The sequence below is a fragment of the Mercenaria mercenaria genome, chromosome 4 (assembly GCF_021730395.1).
Source record: "Mercenaria mercenaria strain notata chromosome 4, MADL_Memer_1, whole genome shotgun sequence".
Classification (NCBI taxonomy): domain Eukaryota; kingdom Metazoa; phylum Mollusca; class Bivalvia; order Venerida; family Veneridae; genus Mercenaria; species Mercenaria mercenaria.
The window spans coordinates 18,980,156-18,990,583 of NC_069364.1; the positions used below are offsets into that span (position 1 = coordinate 18,980,156).

A 10,428-nucleotide genomic window follows, 5' to 3' on the forward strand; every position below is an offset into this window, starting at 1 on the left:
CCCATTTACCTTCACACATTAAAAGGACATTTAATAAAGGAATCTACAGCATTATGCGTTCAACAAGGAATATCGGTACCATTTATTTTCGCCAAACATTCCCTCTATTTTCTGAGTCGTATACTTTCTTAAACACAATAATCGCTGTAAATGTAGATAATTCCTTTCTTATCGTAATTCTGATAATATGTAAATTGATCAATTATTATTCTTTATTTCTCCCAATACAAAGAGATTCAGCAATATATTTCAAGTAGCCTTTTAAAATAACAAAATATGCAATAACATGATTAATATACACAATGAGTACTGTAACATGATTATTAAATACGGTAACGTATAAACAATGAGTACTGTAACATGGTTTTTAAAAACGGTAACGTATAAACAATGAGTACTGTAACATGGTTTTAAAAACGGTAACGTATATACAGTGAGTACTGTAACATGAGTATTAAATAAGGTAACGTATATACAATGAGTACTGTAACATGAGTATTATATACGGTAATGTATATACAAGGGGTACTATAACATGATTATTAAATGCGGTAACGTATATACATTGAGTGCTGTTCGATGATTATTAAATACTTTAACGTATATACAATGATTAATGTGATATGTACATGGATTATTATATAGAATGATCACATATTTTTCACACTGGTAAACATTGCATATGTAAGGAGTTCACTCTTGTAACTTTAGAACATGATAGGATTATCTAAGGCGCATCAACCGGCCTATACCCACTGATAGTTGTTTGCTCCTGACCATTGACATGGAGTACTTCATTGTGTTCCTTTATGTGCTCTTTTTGTCCTTGTTTTTCATGTTTTTCTCTTTGTATTTGTATTTATGTAAATATCATATACTCACCCATTAACACGATCTTTTCTATATCGAAAATGCACCTAAATAATATATTTAATGGTGGTTTTTAAGACTTAGTTTAAATTCAATTATTATGGGATTTGAAGAAGAAATTATAATATTCGTTGCCATTATACCATTTTTGTTCATTTCAAAATATGCGCACTTAAATGTCCTCTCTATTTCTATTTAGAACTACAAACGCTGGTCCAAATCAAATCTACACGCGGTACACTTAGGCTTCTAGAACTTAAACATTCAGTCCTATAGAAAGCATTTGCTGATGCTAAAGTACACCTCAGATACAAGTTCAAAATCTTCTGAAAGGTCACAAGTCACCACTGGTCCCAATTTTAATGTTTTCATACTTGGAATAAATCAAACCAACAAGCAATGTCAAGTGTACGGCGTATACATTTAAATATGAAACATGGTTAATATGTATTCTATCATGATTTTGACATTTCATTTTGGCTTGTTTATGCCAGGTACGTTCTGATTTTCTGTCGTATATAACGTTCACATACAGGCCAATTTGTCAAAGGTTCCGTACAGTCCATGCACAACCGATGGTGTGTGCACGGCAAAAACAAAGCATTTACGTTATTCCTACCACATAACATACAAACGATCAAACGTTTCAGCCGCTGATTTTCTTCTAGTGGTGTTTCTGAAAACGGAAAAGTAATCTGTTTTTTTATTACATTACTGTAGCGTGATACAAATAAAAACGTATTCGTTAAATACAATTTGTACAACAAATATCAACAAAACAATGAACTGAAACAAAACTGTTTTTATCATATGGAATACTACACAGATTATATATAAACGTCTTTCTCTTTTTGCTTTGTAAGTGACCTTATATTTACTTGTAAAAATGTATGCAGGGTGGTGCACGAATGTTACTCGGCAAGATAGTACTTGCAGGTATTCTTTTGTCTAGGCAACAAACAAAAACAAAGTTGAGGTAATTAAAAATAAATCTGCGCAACTGTAACAGTCAGCTGAAAATAATTCTATATGCATTTAAGAATAGACTTTTCAAGTGACATTAAATTTCTTTTAAAATTGATAGTCTTAAATGTTCGAGAGGGTGAATCAAAAAGGAGACAGTTGGATGGCCCTTTAGATTAATGCGATGTTCCAATATAATACCTTATTTGGTTTCATTGATATCAAGATAAAGACAGTGTTCCAACATTTTCGAAGCATCAATGTGGAATAATTTTGTCAAAATAAATAGCTGAAAATGTGTTTCTATTTTTATCAAATTCTTACTTTTTTGACAAAATTAAATCCCTTTTGCACATGGAAAGTGTCCCAATGTAAGAATTTGATAAAAATAGAAACACACACACACACACACGCACACGCACACGCACGCACGTGCGTGCATGCATACAAAAAAATCTTGCGTGGTTGAGGTATTAGTTCAAAGGTATTATAGTTATAATTTATGCATATGTGTTTTCTAAAATGGTTAGTGTAAATGTGTGGTAACACTTCTGACAATAGCAACATATACAGTGAATATATGTTCATCCTTTTGTATAAATTACCGTTTTGTTTCTTCTCTAGTTCAACTGCTTGGCGTTTTCTTTCTTTGATTACATCAGTAGAATCGAGAATGTCATCAATCGTTGGCAAAACTGTACCTAAAAATCAGTTAAGAGATCTGAAAAGAATTACAGGCAAACTGAATCTCCTCAGTATTAGAATAATATTCTCTAGGTATGTTTCTTGAAAAAGAAACCTTACTTTTTGGGAACCAAAAGCTGGAAAAAATGTTTATATTAGTAATATCTATAAGAAGATTCATTGAAAGCATAGAACGTACTCGAACAAAATAATAGCACACATGCTGTTTCCGTCAATGAAATCTAATTGATAAATCAAAATGTTCTGTAAAAATATGAAAGCTGATAAAAATTTGTAGAAAATAATTCTTATTATAACATAAACTATAAATATATAAATTCGGATTGGCCAGAATGACACATCAATGCAAAAAATGAAGGCCTCGTAAAATATCATTTCGGTCCATATCACATACTTTTCAGTTATCAAGCCCATTACATTACGTGAATTAATGTGTCGTTAAATATCTGACCTCTATTTCTAATTTCCTGTACAGCTTCATTGAAATCTGCTAATTGGTAACCCATTTCTAAACACGTGACTTTTTAATGTTCGTTTAAAGCAGCATTATATACTGGGTCGCGCAGTGTCAATTGCTCCATCTCAGCTGATATACCATCACTATTTCTCTACGAAATATTGATGACAATTTCAAAATTTATTTCAAAGGCAGTTAACAGGAACTTAAGTTTCATTTTTTTTTTTAATTTCTTAAATATGCATTTCTATAAAAAAAATCACATATAGTAAATTGTTCCCCTCTACAGCAACAGAACCAAAAACAATGGTAACATGCTTTATATAATTAAACTTAATCTGCTCATTTCATACATTTGTTTCAAGATATTTTATACGTCATACTTATATTTTCAGTGATACAATCTGCTGAACGATAAACGATAAAAAAATACAATCATTATTTGCAAAATACTATAATATAAATCTATACTAATGTATGGGTCTACTTTCTTGACAATGCAAGCTGCCGAGAGCAACCGAAAACTACATTAGACAAGTGCAAATAGCTGTCTAGGGTTCTTTCAATTGTTTAGTAGTCTAAATTAGTTGATAGAATTCTAAATGCAACTTAATCAATAAAATTACGATAAGATAACCACCTTTCTCTCTCACACTGAAAACGGTAACATTTCTTGCAATCTGAATAGAATCCAACAGTGTTCACGTGTGATCAAGCAATATTAACGTGAACTTCTACACTGTAAATGTGCTAATGCGATAATATAAGACCAATCATGCACATATATGTATCAAAACATACACTGCTGAAGGGTACAGTTTAAGAGGGATGCTTCCACTGAAACATGAATTTCGAACTGGATATCTATCCATGTTTGTTTTTTAAATGATTTTAACATAATACTTCAGTTCCATATTCAGCCAAGGCTTGCACTAGTGCTATAAATTCGTCGCCTTTCTGCTGTCTGTCAAAAGGACATGCTGGAAACCAGCGACAGTGTTCAGTCCATGGATCATCGTCAGGGTCCCAGCGATGTAAACCTCCATCACATGCAAAGCAGCGCACATGGTCTTCGAAGCCTAAAATGTATATATTTATATTGTTTAAAATGTTTCCTGACTTATAGAAACTGAACGTTTGCATATTAATACTTCGAAATAATGCTACTATTTACTAGCTTAAACTAGTATATAATTTTGCGTTTTGATATTATTATAATCCGTAACATTTCGAAATATATATTGCACGCTTACTCAAAACGTTTAATATTAAATCTTACAAACAAACTGTTTACATAATTGTGGAATAATACGAAGGAATAATAATAATACATGAAATAATAATTATGATAATAGATATGTAAAGAAGGTAAATATTAAGAAATATACAGTCTAAGCGGTAACCTAGATATAGCATGACCCTGCTTAGGACAGACACCTTATTGATCAACCGTTGGAATTCCCTTTATTATGACATTAAAAATAGCGTGACACACTCTAGCACGGTCAGCAAAATGCACCATAACGGTCACATTAATATCTTATGTGTTAAATAAACTAGGAGTTATTCGTTCTACTGTATTAATAGAGTCCTAAAGTGCGAGATATGAATTTTCTGAAGCGTCATAATTAACTTGCACAAAACTGCAACAAATTTGAAATACTTTGTGCACCAATAAAGGTAGATAATTATTATAGCCATTGTAAAAGGACTGAAAGTTATTTTTATTATTTACGATTCAATACCTATTCCTTAAGAACGAGAAGAGGAAGACATTATATACCCTGGAAAGAAAAAAACTACTTCCATTCGTTGTGTGTGAAGTGTATTTGCTTTTATATTAATTTTTTATAAGATAACAATGTATTGACTTTTAAAGAAAGCTTTTATGCGTAACATAATACCACAGACACTTGGGGTTGGGACCAACTAAGACCCTGTCCTGGTCTAAACCACGTCGGGATTGATTTTGATTGAACTGTTATTTTAAAAGATGTTATTATGTTGTTCAAAGGTCTTTGTTGCATCTGGCCAAATTTTAGACTAGGGCTGGGTCGTAGCTGTTCCGAAACCCAAGTGTCTGTGCATAATATAGTGACTTGTACGTTACTATAATTAATCAATCTTGCATAATAAAAAATAAATATTAGAATATAAAGTTTTGAACCAATGTTACTTTCCTATACCGAACACCTGAATATATCGACCACTTGCCTATTTTAACACTTTTAGTCGGACCCTTCGATTGGCTTGCCGGTCAATAGCAAAAAAGATATTACCTGAGGACAGAAGTTCATTACTTTTTTACAATAGACCAGCAACCAACAGAAATTAACTTTCACAGTTTTATTAAAAATTTTAGACCTTTTTTTCAGTAAATATGTGCTCAATATAGACCGGACAAACTACCTATATGAGTAATGTAATATCAAACCTCTGGCAATTGTTTTGACTATTGATCGACAAGCAGATATTAAGTGTATGCTATAGTTGGATCATAACACATTATATCAAACAATACGTCAGTAATATATTTTTGAGTTTCACAAACGTTATCAATATACTAGTGCCATTCTTTCAACAAAGAATTAGCTAATTAAGCATGTCAGACACGTTTACTTATTCATTACTTCAAATACAAAAGATATTGAAGTGAGGCTGTATATCAAAACAGTACAGATACATTTTCATAATTTGTAATAGAAGCTTAGTAAATGTAGTATTTTTGCTTGACGCAGTTGAAGACATTTTATAGTTTAAACATATTTATTCCTAAGAGTACCTAACATAGATTTGTATGTTTACAACAACAAGTCAACATGATATTAAGGAAAGCATAAGAATGAAAGACATGTCTTATAGAATTGACAATACAGTTTGTATGTAAATACAAGAGAGCGTTATATTATACTCGTAGTGGGAATATGACATGATAAAAGTATCTGTATATTATGAAATAATAATGACAATTAAAAAGAAAAAAAAGAAAACAGCCTTAAGAAATAAAGGTTACAGTAATTAGAAAGGGGAAAGATAGATAAAGGTAGAGGGGAGTACTGTCTCGAAAGAAAATGAAAGGTTTCACTCTCATATATGTAATTCTTAAAATGCGTGAATATTATAGTATTGTCCTGGTCGGAAAGAGATGGGTTTCCAAAGAGCACTGTGTTGTGATCAATCTCATAATTTTGTAGATTAAGTAGTAAGACGTTACGGCAAACACTGTATAATCTACATTCGAAAAAGAAATGAAAGTTTGATTCATTTTTCCCACACGTGCATAAGGGAGACGGAGAGATATTGGTTGAGGGGACTGCTTTTAGTGCAAAGTCGTGTGTGAAGAATTTGGAGTTTTCTGCTACCAAAGTAATAATACAGTGGTGTTTTTTTTTGTTCTTGTAAATTTGACTTTTAAAGGCTGACAAAGTTGAGCAATTGCGAACCTCTGCTGGTAGTTGGTTCCAATCACGCGTGATTGAAGGTAAAATAAGAGTTGTAATAGGTCACAATAGCATAAATAGTGTTCCCTATATATTCTATATAACACTGACATTTTTTAATGAGCTACCAAACATAGCTAGACCCATTTTAGAGAACAAATCCTTACTTCAATTTAAAGAGTTATGATAAAACTGACATAAAATGAAGAGAAAAGTAGGGGTCATGCATCTTCTAAGAGAGACTTCTCTTGTCACATTTGATTACTGTAAAATCACATTAACATCACACTGCTACGACCTGGAAGTACTACTCTAAATAAATTTGAGTTTCACTTCACCAAATGCAACCTCCTCTCCAAATTTTTCTACCAAAATGTCAAAAATACACCAACAATAGAATTTAAACAGAAACCAGCTTTAATTTAGACCTCTCTGGTCATGCCAAGTGAAAAATTAGTGTTCAAATACCTGGCAGCCATTACGCGACTAGACCAGATGGCTCCCACGCTTGTTCCTTTACTATAGTTAGGCCTAATATAAAGCAGATTTGGCATGTATACTAAGTCGTGGGATAGCAGCTTCAGGAATCGAAGATGAGAGATAATCAGGTGGTTGATTTGCCTGCATTTTATCAAATACAACGAGTTTGTGCTTGTATCTTCTGTCTGATAGGGGTTCCAAATTGATTTCCTGGTGTAGATTTTCCAATGAAATGAGTTTTGTTGCTCCAGAAGCAATACGTGAACACTCGTTTTGTATTTTGTCAAGTTGATGGAATTCGTTGGTAGAACATTTGTAGAGGTGAATGTTGCAGACGGTTACGTTTTCCGGTTACAAGAAGAGATTCAGATTTAGATGGATTGGATGTAACTAACCATTTGTTGGCCCAGGACAAGATTGCCTGGATATCAGACTGGAGAAGAGTTGCGGCTGAATCAGGTAATTCTACTATTACATAGAGGCTAGTGTCATCTGCGAAGAGATTTATACAGGATCGTATTTCATGTACAATAAAGATGAGAAATAGCAGAGGACCTAAGAATCACCCCTGGGGAACACCTGCTTTAACATGAGCCCATGATGACTGAGTGCCTGGAAGTATAACCCGTTGACGCCTATCTGAGAGATAACTTTGAAACCAAGAGAGCAAAGACCCAGTAATATCTGCATGTTCTAGTTTGGATAGAAGACCTTTGTGCCATACTTTGTCAAAGGCTTTACTTATGTCAAAGAAAACGACACGAACTTCCAGCCCATTATAAAGAGCTTTGCAAAGTGTGTCGTAAATGAGGACCAGTTGATTGACAGTAGAGTCACCAGGAATAGAACCGGACTGAGCTGTAGTTAGAAAGATAGTTAAAGACATGCTTAAATACCAGACGTTCGAACACCTTTTCATTTGTGTTTAAAAGAGAAATTGGCCGATAGTTACTTGGAAGTGATGCATTGCCTTTCTTTCGCAGTGTACAAGTTTGTAAAGATGCATTGAATAATTTACAAAGAGGGAAGGAGAGTTCATGCGAAATTTCTCGTAGGATACTGTTACTGATACCATCTGGTCCTGCTGCTTTGTCAACTTGTAATGACGTGAGGACATATTCGATTTCGACTAGGTGTAGTATTAGATTAGATAGAAAGGACAAGGAGCTGGGAGGGCGAAGGTCAGGTGCTTCTCTTTGTCGTCGTCAATATTCGTCTGTTGAACAAAGGACATTAGCCTTATAGAGGTCAGAGTATGTTGTTTGGTTGGTGTTAAGATCTTGAAGAGGGAGAATGTTATTCTTATTTGGTTTAGAAGTAAAGGATTTAAGAGTTTTCCACCAGTCCTTAGATGATAGAGAACTACGTTTGAGTTTGTCAGAAAGTTTAAAAGTTATTTACTTTGGCCTTTTCTGAAAAGGCGAGAATGTCAAAATCGCACTGAACATTGAGGTGGATAAAAGAGAGATGATTTGGAATGTTTATTGTTTCTGGTGATGTGAAAGACACAGATGATTTAGAGGAACTCGTTGGGCCTAGATTCAAGTGAACAGCATTTAGCAGAAGTAACAGAAGTAAAGATAGCCTTATGTAAAAGTTTACTACAGGCAGAGTTTTGAGAAGGAATTGTGCTAAACAAAGGTTAGTATAAAAGTTCTACACGGACAGTGTACACGGAGGCTGTTCTTAGGTGATGCTTTTGTTGTGTTTCTGCGTTTGAAAAGATATTATAATCGCGTACAGTAAGAAAGAATATTCGGGTATACTAGAAATATGCAACAATAACAAGATAAGCATGAAGACTTGGAAGCGCCCTTGGAATCTATATGAATGCATGTCGGCTCCTTTTGAAATTTTGTTACTCATGTAACTAAGTAATTGACAGTCCTAATAGAAGATTTGAGAAGCCGTCGTTAAGTATTACAACTAAACCAGGAATACTATGATGCATGAGAAGGTGTTGCCAACAAGTTTTGGGCTGAACAAACTAGACAGGTGTGATCATAATGGATTAGAGAAAATATAGTGAGAAAGAAAAGTAGAAAAGCAGACATTTTGCATGGAAATTAAACAGAACGGCAATATAAACTGAACGGGTACCTGTCAAAATACATGCAACTTACCAGTGTAATAAAGACCGGCCTCGGCCAGTTTTCTAGGTGTCTGAATCATCTGCCTTGGCCATCTGTCAAACGTTGCAAGGCGTAATTCCGTAGTTCGATACTCTGGATGTCTTACTGCGTAATTTACTTCAGGCCGAGTTCTTTGACTTACTGCAAAAGAATGGCAGGAAAAAAACTTACTGTACATATACGTTAAGGTAGTCGATTCGAATTGCCAGTCGGCAATTTCTGCTCCTTTACGTCAGCGCATGATATTTTAGAATTTCCGACTGGCACGAAAAGTCACGCGCTCGTGTAACAAAATGATGGAAGATTCTTTCACTGGTTGTAGGTGCAGATGGAAATATCCGGCCTCGAAGGTATCTGTTTAAGGCGGTAACGAGGCTTAGCCGAGTTACCGCGTAAACAGTTACCCGAGAGCCGGATATTCCCATCTGAACCTACAGCCAGTGATAGAATCTTTTCTTGCATACCATATTCAAGAAATAATTGTATATATAAAATAAAATGAATGATTTTCTTTTTAGAACTGTTTACTTACAGCAGCGTATTTAAACAAAGCGCGGGAAAGCAATGTCTGTAAACATGACGTTTCAAAGACAAATAACAATGTTTATGTCCGGTTTTGTTTTATCACTTGCAGCGTAACGTTTTGTATTTTAATAAACTTACCTTTTTTGAATCGTGAAAAACACTAAACGGAACAAAGAGGAACTATCAAGGTAATGGATTTTTATTCCGTTTTATGAAATAAACTTTAAATTACTACATAAATCTTCTACATATATGTAGTTCGCAATACGCTATTTACAGCACGACAATCATCTTACACCCTAGGTGTAAGATGGAGTTTTCCAACACAGGTATGCAAGAAATAAATGATCTTTGAAGGCACTGGCCTCCAACAAAAAGATGTTATTTTTAGATATCTTGGAAATTAATGCTTTATTTCTTAAGAATGCTTTGAAACATAATTACTGACAGACTATATGTTATGGAAACACACGAGAATCAGTTGTTATTCCTACTTTTTTACGATGAAAATCGAAAAGCGTTGTAACGCTTTACGCGAGGTAAACTGCCTCAGTTATAAATATCTATAGTAAAAACTCAATGAATACTAAATCTTCCTTAGCGCTATTGGTAACTACAGCAGTAAACTTTTGTATTACCGCTGCGGTCCAGGTTCGATTCCCGACGTGGTCATCTTTTTGCCTTGATTTGGCATTTTTGAAATAGTTTAGAAATAAAACTCATATTCTAATGTTCATAATATGACCAAACTTCAATTTAAAAGAAAAATCATTTTTAGCCAAAATCTTGATGTCAGTGCCTTTAAAAGGAATATGTTTAGTCATTTGGAGCAAAAATATTGAATCCTATGCTTCGA

General features: G+C 33.8%; 1 long non-coding RNA gene across 1 annotated transcript; it reads right to left on the reverse strand.

Moving 5' to 3' along the window:
• Positions 1-240: 240 nt before the first annotated feature.
• Positions 241-9,199, reverse strand: LOC123553242 (uncharacterized). The gene is made up of 4 exons (XR_008370803.1): positions 9,039-9,199; positions 2,990-4,074; positions 2,439-2,534; positions 241-1,546 (listed from the first exon to the last, which is right to left on the reverse strand). It is a non-coding gene; the product is annotated as an uncharacterized LOC123553242 (long non-coding RNA).
• Between the last annotated feature and the right edge of the window lie 1,229 nt (positions 9,200-10,428).